Source organism: Canis lupus, chromosome X (assembly GCF_011100685.1).
Source record: "Canis lupus familiaris isolate Mischka breed German Shepherd chromosome X, alternate assembly UU_Cfam_GSD_1.0, whole genome shotgun sequence".
Taxonomy (NCBI): Eukaryota; Metazoa; Chordata; class Mammalia; order Carnivora; family Canidae; genus Canis; species Canis lupus.
The window spans coordinates 2,642,632-2,665,910 of NC_049260.1; the positions used below are offsets into that span (position 1 = coordinate 2,642,632).

The following is a 23,279-nucleotide window of genomic DNA, read 5'->3' on the forward strand; positions in this document are numbered from 1 at the left end:
AGATTCAGGCCTTGTGTTAATACTGCTGCTGCTGCCTTCAGCACACGCATTTCTGAGCTGGGTGTGTTTGCTGTGCTTGGACAGGCTTCTGCACTGAGGGCAGCACAATGCAGTAAGGGCCCCATCTTCTCTGTGTGTGAGTTGATCTCATAATCCAGGCCCACCTCGCCGAAACTCAACCACCAGGTATCTTACCCTCACAGGGTCCTTTTACGAAATAAAAAAATGCATATCGCCATGGGCCCCTCTATTCCACAGTCTTAAAGGGCAACACATAAAAAGCGCAGCCCTCTTTGGCATGATTTGTATTGGGGAAGTATGAGCCTCTGAGGACCAACCCAGGGATTCATGGTTTCAGGGACGCCTGTTGCACTGATTTGAGAAGTGAGCATGAACAGGGTACGCAGGTGTATTCGTGAGACGCTCCAGAGGAACATCTAATATAACATCCCTCGTTTTCACGTTGCTATCTACCATTTGGTTACATCACAGATCTTGTGACATCCTAGGTTCATTTGTCTCACAGGAAAGTGAACACCAACGTTAATGTTTTTTTTGTACCTAGCTTACCCATTTTATTCTAATATTCTTGTTTTTCTAAATGCTTTTCCTGATGAACACCTTCCAGCCTCCATAATTAGCTGACTGCCCTAAATGCTCTTGGAACTGGCTCTACCATTTAAAATGTTCTTCCATTAAATTATGAATCCATCAACTCATTTACATGTGTTCCTTCCTTATTTGCTGGAGTTGGGTTTTCAGCTTTTTTTTTTTTATGATTTTATTTATTTATTCATGAGAGAGGCACTACACAGAGAGAGAGAGAGAGAGAGGCAGAGACACAGGCAGAGGGAGCCCAACGTGGGACTTGACCCCGGGTCTCCAGGATCACGCTCTGGACTGAAGGCAGCATTAAACTGCTGAGCCACCGGGGCTGCCCAAAACTAGACTTTAAAACAAAGACTGTGGGACGCCTGGGTGGCTCAGTGGTTGAGCGTCTGCCTTTGACGCATGGTGTAGTCCTGGAGACCCAGGGATCGAGTCCCACGTCGGGCTCCCTGCATGGGGCCTGTTTCTCCCTCTGCCTGTGTCTCTGCCTCTCTCTGTGTGTCTTTCATGAATAAATAAATAAAATCTTAAAAAAAAATAAAACAAAAATAAAACAGACTGTCAAGTCATGTCAGACTGCACATCGCTGTTACTCAAAAAAAAAAAAGATAAAAGAAAAAAAAATGGGACACCTCAATATAGGAATGCAGTGTGTTCACATAATAATTATAGTGACCACGGTTCACACGATGCATGTAACATAGCCATAAATATTTACACATAAGCAGGTAACATTTTGCTAATGATGAGGTTAAAATGATAGGCAGGATCTAGAATATAAGTGTACTCAGTCCTTGAAATGATCAGTGGGCATATTCAGTGACATTAGTAAGGAAAACGGATTATTCGGTAAAGTGGAACACGGGACAGTATTACTGGTGGATTATTTCAATTTCTCTAAGGTTTAGTGGGTTAATCTACAGGAGTACTGAAATCAAGAGTGAAAGGAAAAACATGTAGCTCACAGTAAGAATAGTACAACAGTAATTACCTGGATTAACTTTTTTAAAGATTATTTATTTGAGTGAGAGAGAACACGAGTGGGGGAGGGGCAGAGGGAAAAGCAGGCTCCCTGTTGAGCAGCGAGTCCGATGTGGGGGCTCCATCCTAAAACTCCGAGATCATAACCTGACCTGAAGGCAGACCCTCAACCAACAGAGCCGCCCAGGCACCCAACCTGGATTAACTTTTATTGTAAATATATCAATGTAAAACTCAGAAGATTACTTAAATTATCAAACACACACTTCATAATTCCAAGTGACTTATGGTAAAACGGGTTTTGTCTTTTCTCTTTCCAAATTCTTAATTGCCTCCGAAACGCAAAAAAAAAAAAAAAAAAAAAAAAGGGAAGCAGGAACCTCAAAGAATGTGTTACAAGAAAGCAGAACATGAAGGAAAACTGCGTACAGAAAGGTATTTTTCATCGTCAGAGAAAACTGTAAGGTGACACCAGCATATGTATGGACTGTGTTTTAAATTCCCTTTTGTGGAACAAGAGAGATCATTCTCCTGCTCAAACCCAACGCACAATTGAGCTGTGCTCCTTTATTGTCTGATGTTGTTTTTTTTTAAATTTAATTTATTTATTCATGAGAAACACAGAGGGAGAGAGAGAGAGGCAGAGACACAGGCAGAGGGAGAAGCAGGCTCCGTGTAGGGAGCCCGACGTGGGACTTGATCCCGAGACCCCAGGATCACACCCTGGGCTGAAGGCGGGTGCTAAATCACTGAGCCACCCAGGGATCCCCCATCCGATGTCGTTTTTGCTGTGGGTTTGGACTCTTGCAGCCTTGTGATGATTTACAACTGCTGTGCTCACTCTGCAGGGATAGGGGTTCTCCTCACGTAGACCTCGCCTGAGCCCCAAGACTACCTTCATCTCATTCTCCACTCGTGGACGCTGCGTCTCCTTCATGTCTACGGGTTTGGGTCTTGCTGTCTCTGTCAATGGCTCATCCCCTGTGAGACTTGGGTTCTGCTTTCACCTTGAACCCTACAATCTTTGGTTGGCCACGGCTGGCCTGCATGTAGCCATGAACGTGACATGATTAGGAATAGGGTCTTTGCTGAGGGTTGGTGACGGCATGGAGCAACACAGACATGGATATGGTACGGCAAGGACTCTTCATGGGGACATGGGTTGGGCCCTTGGAGGCCACCATGTTCCCGTGGCCGGCCTCACCGTGGTAAGCCAGCAGCCACATCTCCCTCAGCTTCCGTGGCCTCTGCGTCCGTTGATACTTGAGGGATGCATGAGCACTGGAATTGAGGTGGACATGTGTGAGGAACCAGGAGGTCCTCCAGAGGTGTGACCATGCTCTTGGACCCCCTCATGGGCGTAACCATATGGCCTCTGTGCTCCATAGGTGTTCAAGCCAAGTCAGAGACGTCCTAAACCCAGCCTCAGTGGTCCCACGTGCCAGTCGTGGAATCCAGTCCGTCTTTCTTTGCTAGAACTGTCACAACAAAGTACCAGAAAGCGGGTGACTCAAATTCACCGTCTCACAGTTCTGGAGGATGGGGGTCTTGGCTCATCCAGTGTCCTAACCTGCTTTACAGGCTGAGACTTAATTCTTCTATCCTCTGCTTGGTTTACTATAAAACACCCAACCAACGCGTGCTTTTCTTCTTTTTCTTAGAGTTTTCTTTTCCAGAATAAACTTCTAAGTACCAGGGTGCAGTTTCAAAGCTAACTCACTCATACGTTGCCTCGCTTGCCTGTTCTTTTCATCCTATAAGGAGACTGAATACATAGTTTCAACGTTATCCCACAGAAGCATAAGGTTTCAAGGTTTCTACAAAATCATGTTTCTTTGTGGACGAAAGCATTTTGTTTCAAATTGCAGGCAGCTGAGTTACATCTTTCAGGTTATATAATAATAATAAATATATTATTATAGAGATATATATAGAGATATAATAAGTAGATATTATATTCTTTTGTGTGTTAATATCATATATTTTATATATAAGGTGTTTGAATTATAGTACTAATATGCAGTTACATATTACCTATAATATGTAAGTTACATTATAATATGTAACATAATCATAATATCATATAGTTATATTGTTGTAATTATAAATTATAAATACATATCATAATTATATTATATTTTAATATAATATATCATTATATTATAATATAAATATAATATATAATTGCAACCTACGATTACATAATTGTATCATATTTTATATTGGTGACTTAGTTTTTTTATTTTTTTATTTTTTTTATTTATTTATGATAGTCACACAGAGAGAGAGAGAGAGAGAGAGAGGCAGAGACACAGGCAGAGGGAGAAGCAGGCTCCATGCAGGGACCCTGACGTGGGTTTTGATCCCGGGTCTCCAGGATCGCGCCCTGGGCCAAAGGCAGGTACTAAACCGCTGTACCACCCAGGGATCCCTATATTGGTGACTTTGAATCACAACTTTCACAGTATATTATATCCTAACTTTATACATGTATATATGTATATATTTATACATAACATATATATGTAGTATAACTTTATATATGTACATATTATGCATACATATGTATATATTATATATGTAACATATACATATGTATATATGGGTGTGTATATATATTACTTTTTTTTTTTTATATTACTTTTTTAATAGAAAATAATTGAAAAGTAGAAAAGCTTTATATGGGGTGAGTGCCTATACACTAATCACCCAGCTTCATTAATTTTCAACTCCTGGCTAAACTTTATTCATCATAATCCACTTGTACCCCCCTATTTCTTCCCTCTCCATCCAGATTAATTAATTTATTTATTTTCACCCAGATTATTTTAAAGCCAATACCAGGTGTAATAAACAATAGCATTCATCACTCGTATGTAAATATTTGAAATTCTTTTTTTTAAAATTTTTTTTTATTATTATTTATGATAGTCACACACAGAGAGAGAGGCAGGGGGAGAAGCAGGCTCCATGCACCGGGAACCCGACGTAGGATTCGATCCCGGGTCTCCAGGATCGCGCCCTGGGCCAAAGGCAGGCGCCAAACCGCTGCGCCACCCAGGGACCCCCTAAATTCTTTTTTTTTTAAAGATTATTTATTCAGAAGAGAGAGACAGAGAGAGACAGAGAGAGGCAGAGACACAGGCAGAGGGAGAAGCAGGCTCCATGCAGGGAGCCCGACGTGGGACTCGATCCCAGGTCTCCAGAGGATCAGGCCCTGGGCTGAAGGTGGCGCTAAACTGCTGAGCCCCCAGGCTCCCCCAATATTTGCAATTCTTGTTGGTACATGGGACTTATGTAAAAACAAATCTGCAATTCCTTCGCAGACTTAAAATGTGACGCATCATACTTAAGACCCAGAATATCTAGTGTTTAATTTCCTAAATTGTGTAATAAGTTATTATTATCACTATTACTAACAGTTTAATATAATCATAATATAAATTATGGTTTCTAATAAGATCCAACTATGTTCCATGCATTGAAATCATTTGGCACTTCTCTTTTTCTCTTATAAATATAGACTCTCACTGTGTCTTTTTGTTTCCCCCTTACAATTCATTTGTTGAAGAAACAGGGTCTTTCCCACAATCTGACTGTATATTCAAGTGCCCTGTAATATCCCACGGTCTCCTGTTTCCTTGTGAATTAGTAGTTGGTCCAGAGGTTTGATTTGATTAGATTTCGATTGCTTCGGCAAGAATATATTTCCACTGCGAGCTACCATTACTTGCTTTTCTTTCTTTTTTGATACTGTCATCAGTTGTCACCAATTAAAGGTTGTGAAATAATGAGTGTCTATCTGTGTCATTCTGTTGCATCGATTAGCTGGACGATATTTGTAAAGACAAAATTTCTTTCATCCATGCTTTGGTTAAACTGAGGTAGATTTTTATTTCAGAAAGTTACATTTTTATTTAAGAAGGTTGATTCTTTCGCTTTGTTTGTGAGGTCGCAAATTAGGTATGTGTGTTTGAATGGAGCCGTGCCGTGGACAGGTGTGTAGGAAGCCTCTGGGCTGAATACCTGCACCCTCCCCTCCACACACACATCGTTTGTGCCCCTTAATGGATGAATGTGTGATTCTCACTTTTTTTTTTCTTTTTTTTTTTGCATGACGCACATCTGGGAATATCTATTACTCGGAAGCAGACAGGATACTTTTTACATGTCTCAAAAGCTCCCTTGACAGTAGAGGGTAATTAACTGAGAAATTACATATAGCAGCCCTGAGGCAGGCACTGCCAACTGAAGCAGACAGGCGCTTTCTCCTGGTTTTCACTTCTGCGTCTTTTTGCTCTTCTCCACCCTCACTCGGGATCGATACAGAAGTGTTGGAGGGTGGGTTAACCCCTCTGTGTCCCCCTTGGAGACTTTACGTCAGCAGAACATCTCGTGCAGTTCTGTACGTGTCCATCTCTGAGCCGCATCCGCCAAATGCTTAGCTGTGCATTGATCTGCATCTGTGTCTCTGCATATTTGGGGAAAAGCAGAACACTCACAAGTGTAGTAAACAATAGCATAGAAATTTTGGATTCTAAAAAAAAAAAAAAAAAAAAAAAGAAATTTTGGATTTTATCCTGAGGGTCATGGGATACTACTCATGAGTTTTACTGAGAAAGTGACAGGAAGACACTTTGGATTTGGAAACTTCATGATGGTTGCAGGATAGAGAGAAAAAGTAGAAGATGAGCAGAGAGGCAGCAGAGTCAGGAGCCTATTAATTAAAAATCTAAAGGAAAAAAGGCTGTGGCATTGGTGTGGGAAACATAAGTGGACCGAAGAGTGATTTACAGAGACATCACTGAGAAGGGATGAGCATAGGGGGAAGACAGATTCTGTGGTCAAGGGTAACTGTTGGCTTGAGAGTTGGTTAGTGTGCTTGCTGTTTGGTTAAAATGGGGACCACTGGCTGCAAACAGAAGGGCTCATGAAATGGAGACAGAGAACTGAATCTGTGACCTAGAAGGCTTAGGGTCTTTTGTGGGGTAGCTCACTGATGGTTCTGATGGGTTGTTGAATTTATAATCACGGGCAAAGGTGAGAGATGTGTTGGAGGTATCAAGTCTGAAGGCATCATGGTGCCTGATGGATGGTCACTGACGTCATGGCATGCATAGCTCATTCGAGAGACTAGTAGATGACACACATTCCCAGTTTCCAGATGTAAGTATAAAAGTGAGTTCTCCCATTCGAGCCTGGTCTCCCGTGTTATGTCAATGTTTCCACCGGTATTTATGGATATGTGTATGCGTGCCATACTTCGGCCCTCTACTTGTCTTAACAAAGGGAACTCGATGAAGCTTAATACAAAGAACCTTTGGTGCTCAATAAACTTGAATGCAAATCACTGATGGAAACCCAAGACTATACAGATGGTCAAACAACCAGTAATGGTCCTAACTGGCATCTCCTTTTGTTTAAACGTTGAGCAAGTTCAGTGGAAAGAGGGAGAGGATTGGGTCTGGGACATGTGGATTCATATCTACAATTGCTTGGGTGACCCTGGACAGGGTCGTCCCATTATTTAACAGATTTCTGTTGTCCATCTGTCAAACTGAACAAACAAGGTGTCTCAAGTGGAGTTGGTGAGGAATAAAAGACACACAAGCTGACAGAAAAGGAGAAATGTCCTCCGATCCCTGAACTGAGCCCAGAGTGCATGCTTCTCCAGGACAGGAGAGCTTTTTGTAAGGAACAGGGTGATTCCCTGTCGAAATGTTTAGGTTTCTCCCTCTGCCTGTGTCTCTGTCTCTCTCTGTGTGTCTCTCATGAATAAATAATTAAATAAATACTTTTTAAGAACCTACATCTAACTCTGGAGTTCTCTGAAATCAGTCTCATCTATAGAAAAAGTCTTTGAATCCTTAGCAGGATGTACAAATCAGATTTCCTGACTCAAGCACTAGAGGGACGATAAAGGAAGGAAGATAAACATCCATAACACTACAAAGTAAAATTTGTTATTTGTTGCATGTAATTGTTAATTCTGTGACTTTAGATTTATGGAACTGTCAAGGGACTCAGGAGGAAAGAAATATGACATATGTTCAGCCCTATCAGGGAAGAATTCATGACATTTCCCAGGTTGGGGCTATTAAAGAAATTTTAGTGAGGGAAGGTTTCTGGAGTAGAGTCCAGATGGCTCTGTGGTTGGTGGAGTTATTAATGTGACAGAGATATTTTTCTAACATCGTTATGTTCCATAGAGTTGTCAATGTTCATTAAGACAAAAAAGTTCCCTGAGGTTCGTTTAACACTATTAATGATTAGGTTTTTAGCAGCTATAATCAAATCCCCACATCAATCTTATTGGGAATCTAAAACACCCCCCCCCCAAAAAAAAAAAAAAGAAAGAAACCCAAAAATCAAACCAGAAACAGAAGATTTGAGGTAAAAAAAAAAAAAATCAACTAGAAATAATTTAGGATGACAAAGTGAATTATCATGTAATATTTAGAGGTTTAGAGCATGCAGATAAAACAAATCAAATTTAGGGGTGTCTGGGTAGCTCAGTGGTTGATCATCTGCCTTTGGCTCATGGTGTGATCCCGGGGTCCTGGGATTGAGTCCCACATTGGGCCCCCTGCAAGGAGCCTGCTTCTCCCTCTGCCTGTGTCTCTGCCTGCCTCTCTGTGAGCCTTATGAATAAATAAAGTCTTAAGAAAATCAAATTTCCATTAAATTAGCAGGTATTGAGTGTCCACCTTTTGTGAAAAACCTCCACATTCATATCATTTAACATTGACCAAAGCCTACTGAGTTTTATTATCTTGAGTTCATGAAGCAAATGCAGGATTAAATATTAATTTTTTGATCCAGGCTATAACATTTGTCACATCCAAACTGAATACATGTGGTTGAAATGAAAGTTGTAGAAATCACCCTTGAATATCCTTTTGTATCAACCAAGAAATGTAGATGACATATGGTTTGGGGACTCTATACAGAGAAATCTGCACACAGAAATTTGACCACCATGCATACAAAGGGGAAAAAATCAATCAAAAGTATTTACAAATGCTTGGTCATTAAAAATATTCCACTGGAACACCTGGGTGGCTCAGTGGTTGAGTGTCTGCGTTTGGCTTAGGTCGTGATCCTGGGGTCCTGGGATTGGGTCCCATGTGATAAATAAAATATTAAAAAAACAAGCACGTCTAATTTCATTACCACCGAACCTAGTGCAATAAAATGTGTCCAGAATGAACTAGTGTATTTTTATTCCAACATCCTACCTCATCCAACGAGACCACCCTATCTTAAAAACAAAAACAAAAACAAACAAAAGACTACGACCACTGATTGGGAGAAAGTCCAGAATCTGCTAGTTTTTGTTGCTTGTTTTTAATCAACACAGGAATCCATTCCAAATCAAACACTTTTTTTTTTTTTAAGGACAAAGTCCAAAATTTTGGGGGCGGTTCTGTTGAGCCCTAATTAGTTTATTTCTTCCTTGTGTTGCATGGCACTTGAAAACCTCACCGACATTGAAGGAGCTGTGAAGTCCACACGTTTAGCCACCCAAGCGATGGAAACGTTTACGTTCTTGGAGATTCTGAGAAAAGGCAGCAGGACTGTGGAAGATGATGCCCTTATTCTAGGAACCACAAAGTGAGGTTGGGTGAAGACAAATATTTGGGTTGTATCGTTGATGGTGCCCAGTTGGCCCTGGAGCCCGGGTCCCTGCCGGCCATGTGGCCAAGTGCACAGAGTGTGTGCTCACACCACCCGGCTCTCTGAGGAAGGATAAATGGGGTTTTAAGAGAGCAGGAGCAGCTGAGCCTCTGGCGTCGTGGCCGAGCTCTGGGGCCATCGGGGGGCCTTGGGTACCACGCGCACAGCTTGGGGGGGACGATCCCCACTGTTTCTCATTACCTCTCACGACCCAAAGACAGCTGAACAGATTCTGGGCAAGCAGACAAGGCCCTTGGCACACTCGGCCGAGGAGAACCGCGGAATCCGTTAGGCACTTGGCTTCGGGGGCTCCTTTGGCAGGGCGGGCTCAGAGCAGGTTTGTGCAGGAAAACACTGAAATGCATTAAGAGGCTCTTAAGTATTAACAAGGCCTAAAAATAACTCCAGGTGAGACAGAAGAGCAGAGCAACCTGTGGGACCTATTTTCTACCCCAGGGGAGGGCCTGGCTAGCCCAACGGAATGCTGGTTTCGTCACAGAAGCCACCTTATGAGGTCACAGCAGGGCTCGTGCACACGTGGGTGTCTGCAGGTGTGCGCCTGGCGGGGCTTCCGAGGCCTGCTGTCCTCGCACATGTTGTCAGAAAAAGTCAGCCAGCATTTTAGGACGAGTGGCACAGACGTCTCCCCTCCTGGTGGCAGGTGAAGGTTTGTCTTCTTCAGGGCTTTGGAATAAGAACTACAAAGAACTTCTTTGCAAAACTCTTTTTTTTATTTCATTCTCTCTCTCTCTCCCTCTCTTTTTTGCCTCCCCCAAGTCAGGGGCCTGTTTAAATATAAATGGGTGTTGGGTGTGCTCAAAGGCAGACTTGTGGGACACTGCACTGCAGGTTCTTATGTCCAAGGTGTGTGCATGCGTTGGAGGAAAGCCTTCTTCACCTTTCCTCCATCAAAGCCATTAGGGTTGTCACCCATTGGGGGGACCTCGCCTCTCTGCATGGGGCCCAACCCGCCTGCAGGCTGAGCTGGCCCCCTCCCGTCGCACATCTGATCATCACACCCAGGCTTCCCTCTTGCTGCCCATGATGGGAACATTTAATGCACGTTCACTCCGAGGATTCCTAGGTATGATGTGAGGATATCACAAAGCAAGAGACGCCTTTGCGCAAGGTTTGAATGATGTCATCTCTGTCATGGAGCGCACTCCAGATCACTTCAGATGTGATGGCATCTTCAGGCAAGAGTGGAGGAGCGGAGGCAGAAAACACAACCCCAGGAATGGAGTTTCCATCACCTTGAAAAGAAAAAAGGAGAAACTGGCCTTCCGTGGTGGGCAGAGGGGGTTTATTCGTGAGTGAGGATGGTGCTCCCAGCCCTCAGTACAGAACAAGAAGACGATGGGATGGTGCTGACTTTGCTTTGGAGGATTTACATGTTCGGTTCAGCTTTACGTCATCGTCAGTCCTGAGGTTCCCCAGCAAGATTCAATTCGCGGTGAACACCCAAGGGCTCTCAAATCCATTCCAATTTCAGGGCATCAGCATTTGATGGCCACACCCTTTCCAAGCCCCTTGGAGTCCACAACGGAAAAAGGGAATAGAATGCAGGATCACCAGGCGGGAAATCAGGACCGATGAACACGACCTAAACACACTGCCCTGAAACACTGGCTCTGATTACAACGAAATCTTGCATAGAATATATAAGGAAACACCATGAAGACTCGTGTAAGTGAGGAATGATGTAGTAGAATATGGTGTAAGTTTGGTAGATCTTTGAATTCTTAGGATTAGGTTCAAAACCTAATCTGGTTTTGACTGGACAAGCAAGTGGAAAGCCAAAGAGGAGCCATACGCTAGTGGGCTGGTGCTGGCTCTGGGAGCATTGCTCCTGGCTTTCATCCGACTGGACTCGCGTAACAAGGCAGCATTTATGGACAGTAAGGGCACCAAGCAAACGTCTCTATTGCATCAAAGGACCAGGAAGAGGGGCCCCCACAGAGCACAGAGCTCACAGCTCTCTCCCGGCCTCCCTCCAGCGAGCTCTAGGAACAGAGCTTAGGCAGCCACACTGAGGGCTAGAGTTGCAGCCACGTCTCCGAGCTCTTTCCCCTTGGCAGTCATGCGTTACCTAGTCATGCAAAGGATGCAACAGAGGTCAGGGCCAGGCACAGGGCCAGGACAAGGGGCTCCAGGAGCTGCAGGTTGTAGGCAAAGTCAAGTGGAAGGAGCTGGTGTGAGAGAATGGGGAACCCTATGATGCCATGACTGGACCCGAGCTCTGTACACATTGCAAAAATGAAAATTAACATAACAAAGGATGATGAAAAAGAGTGGGTGCAAGCTACCGTCCAGAAAGCAGACAGGCTGTTGGTAGGAACCCATGTGAGACAGAGCAAAATAGCCAGTTGAAACCAGAATCGTAGCCCAGGAAGGCAGGTTAGAATTTGTGCTGTGAAATGAACCACGTGCAGCACCTGCCAAAGCTAAAAAAATTTTTTATAAAAATAAATAATAAAACATTCCAGGTGGATTTAATGGGATCTCGAGTTTCACAGGGAAATATTCAAAATGTGCAAGGTCTAAATCCAAAAGTACTCGACATATGAGAGGATGTGGATAATCTCAAGGATTCTCCAGACAACGAGACAGTCAACGTGTGCCAACTCCAACAGGACCCAGAAGTGGAAAGTTTACAAGACAAAGCTTTCGAGGCAACTCGTATAACCCCATTCCGAGAAAGAAAGGTGAATATTCTGGAAATAACAGGAAAGATGGAAGTTGTGGCTAAGACGTCAACCCAGCAAAACAGAACCAAAAAGCACATTTCATGAGGCAGCAATACAGGAAGGACTCAAGTCATGTAGGTGGAGAAGCTCGATGGCAGGATGGAAGGAAGAGCAGGGAGAGACCATGAACCCAGAGATCAATCCATACAAATCAGCTTATCTGAGCAACAGAGAGAAGAAAATGTAAGAGGCAGAAACAAATGAATGTGCAAGATCTTATCAACCGGTCTATGGCTCTTTTCCTTAAAATTCTTGAAGGAGAGAAGATAGAAATTGGTGCAGAAAGAAGAAGACGGGAGAGGAGGAGAGGAACGGGAAGACAAAGAGGAAGAGGCAGAGGAAGAAGTAAAGGAAGAAGAAGAAGAAGCAGGAGGAGAAGAAGAAAAAATAATAATACCGGTTCATTTCCCAGATTTAACAAAAGGCATGTCCAGAAAGTCAGTAAACTCTAAAGAGGATAAAATAATAATAATTAAAAAATGGCACACATATTTTCACAAATTCTGAAGAGGATAAAATAATAATAATTTAAAGGTGGCACACTCCTTTTCATCAAGCTGGTAAACAGGTTTCACAAACTTTGCTAAAAGTTGTTGAAAGCAGAGAGAAATAATACATGACATTCAGAGATTAATGACTGACGCAAAAGCAGAGTGTTCGTCAAAAATCGTAAAGACTATCTGTGATTGCTTATTGCATGTGGCATCATGTCTTGAAGGTTTGTGTTCTCACAGGTGGCAGGATTTCCTTCTTTTTTTAATTTATTTTATTTTATTTTTTTAGGATTTCCTTCTTTGTTAAGGTTGAATAATATTAGTCCATCGGATGGAGGTACCACACTTTTTTTTTTAAGATTTTATTTTATTTATTCATGAGAGACACAGAGAGAGAGAGAGAGGCAGAGACACAGGCAGAGGGAGAAGCAGGCTCCATGCAGGGATCCCAATGTGGGACTCGATCCCAGGACTCCAGGACCATGTCCTTGGCGGAAGGCAGGCACTAAACCGCTGAGCCACCTGGGGATCCCGGTACCACACTTTCTTCATCCGTAAATCTATCCATGGACTCTTGGGTTGTTCCCACCATCTTGGCTATCCTGAATAGTTCTCCAGTGAACCTGGGAAGTACGGACAGCCCTTTGAGGTCTTGACTTCTATTCTCTTGGGTAAATACCCAGAGGAGGCATTGCTGGATTATAACAGGAGTCCTGTTTTTTTATTTTAATTTTTTAGGATTTTATTTATTTGAGAGAGCATGAGCAGCAGGAGGGGCAGGGGGAGAGGGAGAAGCAGAGTCACTGCTGAGCAGGGAGCCCCATATGGGGCTCGATCCCAGGACCCCAGGATCATGACCAAAGCCAAAGGCAGATGCTTAACCACCTGAGCCTCTCTGGGTGTTCTCCAAGAATCCTGTTTTTACTATCTGAGGAGACACCATACAGGTTTTCATAGCACCTACACAATTTACATTCCTATCTACAGTGTACAGGGCTCCAATTTCTGCACATCGTCACCAACACATTATCTTAAAAAAAAAAAAAAAACAGTAGGCACGTGAAAAAAAGCGAGGTTATATTCATCATGATTTTTTAATTTTTTAAATTCAAGTAAAGGATATATAATGTATTATTGGTTTCAGAGGTAGAGGTCAGTGATTTGTCATCTTATATAACACCCAGTGCATATCACATCCTGTGCCCTCCTTCATGCCCATCACCCAGTTACCCCATCGCTATACTCATCTTCCCTCCAGCGACCCTCAGTTTGTTTCCTATGATTAAGAGTCTCTTATGGTCGGTCTCCCTCTTTGTTATATTTTTTTCCTTCTCTCCCTTATGATCCTCTGTTTTCTTTCTTAAGTTCCACATGTGAAAAAAAAAAAAAAAAAAAAAAAAAAAAAAAGTTCCACATGTGAGTGAGATCATATCTCACTTTCTCTGATTGACTGATGTGTTTCACTTAGCGTAATACCCTCTAGTTCCACTCACGTCATTGCAAATGGAAAGAGTTCATCCTTTCTGATGGCTCAGTAATATTCCATTGTATATAAACACCACATCTTCTTTATCTATTCATCTGTCGGGACATCTGGGCTCTTTCCATAGTTTGGTGATTGTGGACATTGCTGCCATAAACATTGGGGTGCAGGTGTCCCTTCAGATCACTATGTTGGTATCTTTGGGGTAAATACCCAATAGTGCAATTGCTAGTTCCTCACCTACCTAGCTCTATTTTCAACTTTTTGAGGATTTTCCATGCTATTTTCCAGAGTGGCTACACTACCTTGCATTCCCACCCAACAGTGTAAGGGTTTCCCCTTTCTCCACATCCTCTCCCACATCTGCAACATCTCCAAGTCATTTCCTGACCTCCTAATGGTGATTTTGATTTGCATTTTCCTGATGATAAGTGATGTCGATACACCTGTTGGCCATGTGTGTACGTTCTTTGGAGAGTACGACGTGATTCCACTTTTCAGAGGCTACTGAAACAGACTCATAGACGCAGAGCATAGAATGGTGGTTGCAATGGGGAGAAGGATCAAGTGGGGATTGGATATTCTATGGGACTAAAGTTTCACTTATGCCGGAAGAACACTCTCTAGAGATGTGCTATGAAACGCTGTGCCCATACTTCACTCAAAACTCGGCGAAGAGGATAGATCTCCAACTGAAGTGTTCTTACCACAATAGAAAACAATCATAAAGACCAGAAAACACTGGAAGAACTTTTTTAACTTTCCAAAGGAAAATCACACAAAGTAGAGTCTATAGGTAGGGGAAAAAAAAATGCCCTACAGGAATGAAGCCAAAGTTAAGACATTTCGGTTCAAGAAAAACTGAGATAAGTTGTCTCCAAGATCTACTTTTTTGAAAGAAATGCTAAAAGAAATTCTACAGAGGAGAGAGGCATAATAACAGAGGAAAATCTGGAATGTCAGAAATGAAGAAAAACAGAAATAGTCAATATTTGGGTTCATATAAACAGATCACTTTCCTCTCTTAAATCCTAGCAGTAAAGAAGAATGTCAAAAGTTAACACAATGCCATTTTATACACATTTCAAAAAAATTACTTTATCTTTCAGAGCCGTTTTCACTTCACAGCAAAACTGAGCAGAAGGTACAGAGATTTCCCATACGCTCCCGACCCCACATACACAGAGCTTCCCCTGTTACCAACGTCCCCACCAGATGGTGCATTTGCTAAGATGAGTGAACCTACCTTGACACCTCATTATGCCCAAGATCCACAGTTTATATATTAGGGTTCAGGGTTGGTGGTGTCCATTCTATGAGTTTGCACAAATGTACAATGACAAGCATGTGTCGTTGTAGGATCACACAGAGCCATTTCTCTGCCTTAAAAATGCTCTGAGCTGGGGCTCTTCATGCTCCCCTCCCATTCCCTGGCAGCCACTGATCTTTGCCAGTCTACAAAGTCTTGCCTTTTCCAGAATGTCATGGAGTTGGAATCCGACAAGATGGAACATTTTCATATTGGCTTTTTTCCACTTAGTAATATGCATTTAAGTTTTCTCCATGACTTTTTATAGCCTGGCAGCTCATGTCTTTCTATTGTTGAATAATATTCTATTCTCTGGATGGACCACAGTTGATTTATCTGTTTACCTACTAATGGACGTCTTGGTTGCATCCAAGTTTGGACAATTATGAATGAAGCTGCTATAAAGATCCATGAGCAGGTTTTAGAAATTTTTAATATAAAGCACTTCCTTGCAAAAAAAACACAAAAAAAAAAAAACAAAAAAAAAAGTACTTCATTGCATTGGAAAAAAAAAAAACAAACTATGAAATTCCAGCAAGACAGATACTACTACTATTTTGGATGAATTGAGTTAGAGAAACAGAAGCCCATTGCTACTGTATTTTTATTTTTAAAGATTTTATTTATTTATTTGACAGAGAGCACACAAGCAGGGGGAGTGGCAGGTAGAGGGAGATGGAGAGATTCTGAGATGAGCCCAATGCGGGACTCAACTCCAGGACCCTGGGGCCACGACCTGAGCCAAAGGCAGATGTTTAACCGACTGAGCCACCCGGGCATGCCAGCTATTTTCTCTTATTTACCGTTAAAAAAATTTACTATTTTGCACAAGTGAAAATGTGAATAAATATGTCTTTAGACTAACTACAACTGGAAATCACTAGATTCAAGATCTCTTTGCTTCTCTAATGAAAATAACTCATTCGCATCTGTTTGTAGAATTGTTCCGCGGTGATCACAATTCCTTACTCCTGCTTGGTACTCTACGTTTCCCCGTCAACATTCACCAAAATAGATTTGGGTGTGTGGGTGTGGGTGTGGGTATGTGTGTTTCTGCTTATGCGTGAGTGTTAAAGGCAGTGAGAAGTAAATAATGACCGTGTATAACCTCTATCATCTAGATCAATGGGTCCTCTTGGACCATCTGTGATGACAGAAATGTCTTCTAACCAATATGGCAGTCACTCTATCAAATACTTGACGTGTAGCTTTTTAAAATGAGGAACTGAATATTCAATTAATTTAATTTAAATTAGTTTATATTTAAATGTAGATAGCCATATTCAGATAATGGATGTTCTATTACCACAGCTTGAGAGAATATTCCTGCTGACTCACCACCACATTTCCCCTGGTAGAGTCCTATAGTTGCTTCCCTGCCAGTCACAGAATTAAACACTGCACAGAATGTTCTAGCATACGACTTTAGGTACATTTGTTTAAAATGAAAACAGGCCCTGCATGATCCTGGAGACCCGGGATCGAGTCCTACATCAGGCTCCCTGCATGGAGCCTGCTTCTCCCTCTTCTTGTGTCATTGCCTCTCTCTCTCTCTCTCTCTGTCTCTCATGAATAAATAAATAAAATCTTTAAAAAAATCTTATATTAAAAAAAAAAAAGAAAAGAAAACAGGCCCTGGAACACATTTTAGATATTACAGCTGACCTTGGCCACAGGAGTGCAATAATTATGACCTATATTCATTGGCTTGGTATTAAGTTGTGTCACTAACATTTTTATACTTCCCACATGTTATTTCTCTTTATTTTTACTACAGTGTAGTTGCTGCATATCGTATTAACTGAAATTTGGATGAAAAAACATTTTTTAAAGATTTCCTTTCAAAATAATTTTATTTATTTATTTTTTTAAGATTATTTATTTATTTACTATTAGAGACACAGAGAGAGAGAGAGAGAGAAGCAGAGACACAGGCAGAGGGAGAAGCAGGCACCACACAGAGAGCCTGACATGGGACTCGATCCAGGGTCTCCAGGATCACACCCTGGGCTGCAGGCGGTGCTAAACCGCTGCACCACCAGGGCTGCCCTCAAAATAATATTAAAGAATTTTTCTATTTGGTGTGTGTGTTGAAATAAACTTCTCATTGACATAGCTTCCCTGTAAAATTAATATTATGACAAAAATATCAGTATTATCAATTTTATTTTATTTATTATTTATTTATTTATTTATTTAATTTATTTATTCATGAGAGACAGAGAGTGAGAGAGGCAGAGACACAGGCAGAGGGACAATCAGGCTTTATGCAGGGAGCCTGATGTGGGACTCGATCCTGGGAGTCCAGGATCATGCCCTGGGCCTAAGGCAGGCGCCAAACCACTGAGCCACCCAGAGATCCTCAGTATTATCAATTTTAACTAATTATACTTCAATTAAATTTTTAGGGGATCCCTGGGTGGCTCAGCGGTTTGGCGCCTGCCTTTGGCCCGGGGAGCGATCCTGGAGTCCCGGGATGGAGTCCCACATCGGGCTCCCTGCATGGAGCCTGCTTCTCCCTTCTCCTGTGTCTCTGCCTCTCTCTCTCTATGTCTATCATAAATGAATAAATAAATCTTTAAAAAAATAAATTAATTAAATTTTAAAAATATGAGTATTATCAATTTTAAATAAGTAAAATCAGTGTTAATATTATTTAAATAGTATTAAAGTTAAGATATTACTATCATAATATGATTTATATGCTATATATTATAGATATATTGTAAATTGTATATTAGTATATAATGTGTACATTAATATTACACAATTGTAATTAATAGTATGCTTATCAATTGAGGAGTCAGGTAGTGCTGTGCACCTGAGCCAAGGTCCCACATTTCTCTAATGTTTTTTGCTCATGCATGATCAGAATTCACTAGCAGCTCACCCTCTTAGAAAAACCACAGTTTGGGGTCTGTGAAATGACATTCTTGCAAGATTCTATGCAGCCTCTTCTGTATCTCAGAGACCTGCATATGGATTTGACTCGGGGTCATCTAGTATATAACATATACTTATGTAGAATCAAGAGATCTGGATTTCACTGCTGCACATCTTTGAGTGTCTGCAGCAGCCCTGCTGCTCAAAGTGTGGTCCGCGGACCAGCGAGCAGCCTCCGCATCATATGGGAGCTTGTTAGAGATGCAAAATTATCGCGTCCTTCTTCAGATCTACCGAGTCAGAATTAACGCTCCTTAAGCAGTAGCTGCGTAACCATAATCATAACAGTTGGTATCGTTATTGTAAGACTGAACAGTCTTAGATGCTCTGCAAATTCACATATCAGGGAGGTGCCACTGTGCGTCTGGGCATCGAGATTTCAATGGGGGCACGATAACAGTGCTAGGAAACACCCAGGATTCATGCAAGGATGGCGGTGGCGAGATTTGGGGCAGTTCTCCACATTCTACCCTTTATTCTCTGGAGTGAAGATTTGAGCAGCAACAATTCCAGTAGAACAATCTATTTCTCCTTACATATAAATCAGGCATGATTATTCTTAAATAGGAACAGTCAGGGTGTACGGATAATCATTTAAATTGAGAGCTGAATAATGCTTCTTGATTAGCAATACATTGGACCAAACGTGGGGGTAAAAATCAGGGTGCTTCTCTGTTCATTTTGTGCCCAGAATACTTGAAATTCTGTTAAATGGCACATTTGTTCACGTGAGCCCAGTAAATACCCCATTTGACTCAGAATTCTTTTCAACCAAAGTACTCTCTCCGATTGCAGAAATCGGTACCAGTCTATCAGCTGGGAGAAAGAAGATGGGATATTGAATTTTCAACTCATCATACCATTCTGCTGTCGAGCCATTTTCAAAGGCTTATTAAAATCTTAACTTACCTACCCAGCTTTTGTTTAAATCGATACTCAACGCAACACAATTACCTAGAAGCGGTAAATTACGCTATGCATCGTTACTACTTTGTGCTTGTTTGTTTCAAAAGAACAATCGGTGTCCGTGGTATAATAAAAATACTAATTGTTCAAATATTAACAGTGTCGAGGTCATTTCCATCACATACGTTTTAAAGGCGGTAGAATGCGATCTGCGCTTGGATCTACTTTTTAGGTGTATTTATTTTGATGTTTAATGGGTACTAGTAACCTCATCCATGATGCCCAAGAACTGCTAGTCCAACTGTGTCCCTCCAGCAGATACAGCGTCTATGTGCTCATCATTAGAAATTGTCTAAATGTTACCACAGTCTCTGCTCCTGAAGACTGTTGTTTCTACCCAGTGACAAAACACATTGCAAGAAAAGGTAACATGTTATGCACTTAGTATCACTTGCACGAGGAAACGCAGATGTTGGTTTGCAGACCAAGAGGATGTTCTCGGGTAGGAGAAGACTCGAAGATCTACTTGAGAGCAGAATAAAGGACAGTGTGGGCTGTGTGGAATCCGCAGAGGTGGTGTTTGCAGGCTGGGCTGGTGACGGTGCAGGATTGCATGGAAGTGGAGGTGGAGCTTGGTTCCTTTCAGTAAGGAAAACTTGAAATAATTATTCACTGACTATATGAAATAATTATTCACTGAGTATGAATTAGGTATGGTGGTCCTAGGAGGTGTTGTAAAGAAGGTATTTTCAAGGAGAAAAAGAAAGAGTAATGACAAAGGGAAGCCTTCACTCTGTGAGAGTGGTATATACACACGCCTAGGAGAATGCATTAAAATTCACAGTTGTGGGGGTGGCTGGTGGCTCAGTGGGTTAAGTGTCTGCCTTCAGCTCAGGTCATCATCTCAGGGGCTTGGGATCGAGCGCCACGTTGGGCTCCCTGCTCATGGAGGCTTTTCCGTCTCTCTCTGCCTCTCCTCCCTGTTCATGGTTTCTTTCTCTCAAATAAATAAATAAATTAATTAATTTAAAAAAAAATCTCACTAGTTGCCACTGAGTTACATGCTTAGAATAGTCAGAAGGAAAAAAAAACTCAATAGAAACTTGACAATGATGCACTACATATTGTGTCTCCTTATGGATTAAATGTTCCCATCAGTTTTACACACACAAAGAAAATCTACAAGTCTTTGCACGTGTCTGTGTGCATGTGAATTAATCCATTGTGTCCATGGCTCTTCCTCTGAGTTGTTCTTTTTAAATATGGCTCGTCTTAATTCCAGTTCCAAGGGACACGTTTTGGGAAAGGTGGTGACATCCTTTCAACACCCTTGCTCATGACAGCATTTCACGGTATGGAAGTATTCTGAAAGTTATATTTCCATCTGTCCACACTTCGACGTTGTGTACATTTCAGTATTTTTCAAAGGTAATGGGAACTAAAATGAACACATACACATTGAACAAGATCAGCAATATGTGCCCTCTGATCCCAGTTAATTCTTAATTTGCTTTAAGCACATCTCCATTATGTTTCTATCTATCTATCTATCATCTATCTATCTATCTATCTATCTATCTATCATCTATCTATCTATTTATTTTTGTTTTGTTTGAGTTTTCTTTTCTTCCAACACGGACGCAGAGGCAGTTCACAGTCTTGCTGGGGATGGCGCTGAGGCTGTGGCTATCTGGCAGACTCGATCAGAAGGCCAGTTATCAGAGCGCCATGTGATTTTTCATTTTTTTTTTCCTGGCTGTTTGGGAGCAGAATACACGGAGCTCCAGAGGGAGGTCCATCCAGGTGAGGCTCTGCCCTTCAGGAGACCTTGCCTTTCTGGCCTATGTTTTGTCTTGCTGCTCAGAAAATGCTGGCAGGAGACAACCTGCTGGGATGAACGTGCTTGACAAACTGCGATTGTCACAGTCGTTGGGGGAAAAGTCCCAACAAACATGGTGGCTGACCCTTGGACATTTATTTGTCAGAGCTCCGGAGGCCACAAGTCTCAGGTCAAGGTGGGCTGGGTTGGTTCCTTCTGGAAGCCCTGATGGAGAATCCAGCTTTGCCTCCCTCCTACTTTTTTTGGTTGGCAGCAAAGCCTGGCCTCTGTCTCCAGTGTCGCAGGGCCATCCTCTCTGTGGCTCACTCACATGGTCTTTGCCCTGGGTCCCAATGTCCCTTTTCATGGGAGGACACCCCAATCATCGCATGGGAGCCTGCCCACATCGTAACGTGATGACACCTAGAAACACCCTGTTTCCAAATAAGGTTACAATTCTGAGGTTTCCTGTTGACACAGATTTTGGGGAAGGAGACATATTCAACATAGCAGACAAGTTATGTCCTTAATTTGACTTCAGAAGGAAACATCTTGCCATTTCTGTCCCTGGGATGGAGGTTGGCACGCAGGAGGTTCATCACTGATGGCTTACAAGAAGGATGCGTACAAGCAATCATAAAAGGTAAGTTTGGGCAAAGAGAGAAATAAACCGGTGGTTATGTTGTAGCAGGGGGTGTAGACTGTGCCTCAGGGGGTTGGAAGGAGGGTTGATACCTCAAGATATTCTAAGCCAAGGCAAGGGGCCAGAGCTTTTCAGCCACGACACTGAGCACTCATTCCCTGCAAACTATCATTGAAAGCATCAAAACAAATCCCGTTTCTCTCTGTCTCTCTCTCTCTCGGTCAAACAAATAGGTAAAATCTTAAAACAAAAAGAAAAATGAACCCCGTTCCTTGAAGCGTCAGAGAACCCTGGAACCCAATGGCCAGAAACACCCAAACATGGAGAATGATGTTTGCTGTTAAAACAACTGCATTCAAGTAAAGCAACAACTAATAAACTTCCAGGATATAATGATCATTGGGAATCATCAGGACAAAATGTAAGTTCGACTAGAAACAGACTATGGAACGTGATTCCACTTTAGGGAGCGTTTAGATTTTGTTTCCTCCACCAAAATAGCAGATAGATCCAGGGAGCATTTTGAAAGCCAACAGAATGGAGTAGTTATGGTCATAAGGTAGGGTCCATATGACAATTTGATGTTCCTGTTGTCATCGCAGCCTTGGGATGTTGCTCTGCTCCCCGTGAAGGCCCAGAGATCCATCCTACACAGAAGCATCCTCTTTGACTAATTTTGCAGAGGCCAAATTTCAACCTCTGCAAAATCCAATGTTGTCCCCGACTCTGCTTTCTGTAGCCAAGCACAGAAGGGTCATTCGTCTCCCGCACACAGACACTTTCACTGGTCACCGCTCATCTCTGCCCTACAACGTGGTCTCATGTATTTGAACATTCAGATGGGACTCCTGTTCTCCTAAAAATGTGCTTATTCTCTCTCTCATTCGTCCTGAGCAAATAAGCCCATCTCCCACCTCTGAGGAAGAGACAGCTTTTTTCTTTTCTTCTTCTTCTTTTAACATTTCATTTATTTGAGGCAGAATGAGAGTGTGAGCTGGGGAAGAGGCAGAAGGAGAGGGAGAAGCAAACTCCCTGCTGAGGAAGGAGCCCAATGCAGGACTCGATCCCAGGACCCTGAGATGACCTGAGCCGAAGGCAGACACTCAATGGACTGAGCCACCAGGTGACCCAAGACAGGTCTTTACTTAGGATGAAATATCACCAAAACAAATCCCATAACCCAGGGCTCAACGGAGGAGATCGAATCCACCACCTCCACCACCAGGTGTTCTCACCTGCACAAAAGTCAGCTCAGAGAATCTGGTGCCGTTGGAGGAAGTGCAGGCAGGAGGGAGGCCACTGGTAGGACCTCCAGGCTCAGAGTTTGCTGCACAGGACAACCATAGGTGCCTGGTCTGCAGCCGCTGAGGTGGGGACTGGCCCTGGCATGTTCAGTGTGGCACAGAGGACCACCTTGAGCTAGTACACCAGCACAGACCGATGGAAGATGCTTGTGGAGGGGCTTTGCCAGGCTTCTCCCTACAGGGTTTGAAGGAAAGCCAATCCCTAGGAGCACACGGTTTCCCCCCAGAACCCTGGCTGGAAGGAAGGCAAGGAGATGGGATGCTGGGCTTCCTCTGTGGTGCAGAAGGAGGGGAGGGAGGGCACACAGTCCATGCAGCACAAGTGTGGACCACAGAAGGCTGTCACTTTACCTGAAATGGAAGG

General features: G+C 42.5%; 1 long non-coding RNA gene across 3 annotated transcripts; it reads left to right on the top strand.

The window, feature by feature from the left end:
• Positions 1–9,803: 9,803 nt before the first annotated feature.
• LOC111094688 lies at positions 9,804–22,026 on the top strand. 3 transcript variants are annotated; one of them, XR_005386073.1, is made up of 3 exons: positions 9,804–9,928; positions 21,510–21,611; positions 21,845–22,026. It is a non-coding gene; the product is annotated as an uncharacterized LOC111094688 (long non-coding RNA). The 3 variants fall into 3 exon arrangements; XR_005386071.1 differs by having other exon boundaries at positions 9,813–9,928; positions 21,449–21,611; XR_005386072.1 differs by having other exon boundaries at positions 9,826–9,934; positions 21,449–21,611.
• The last annotated feature ends 1,253 nt before the right edge of the window (positions 22,027–23,279 follow it).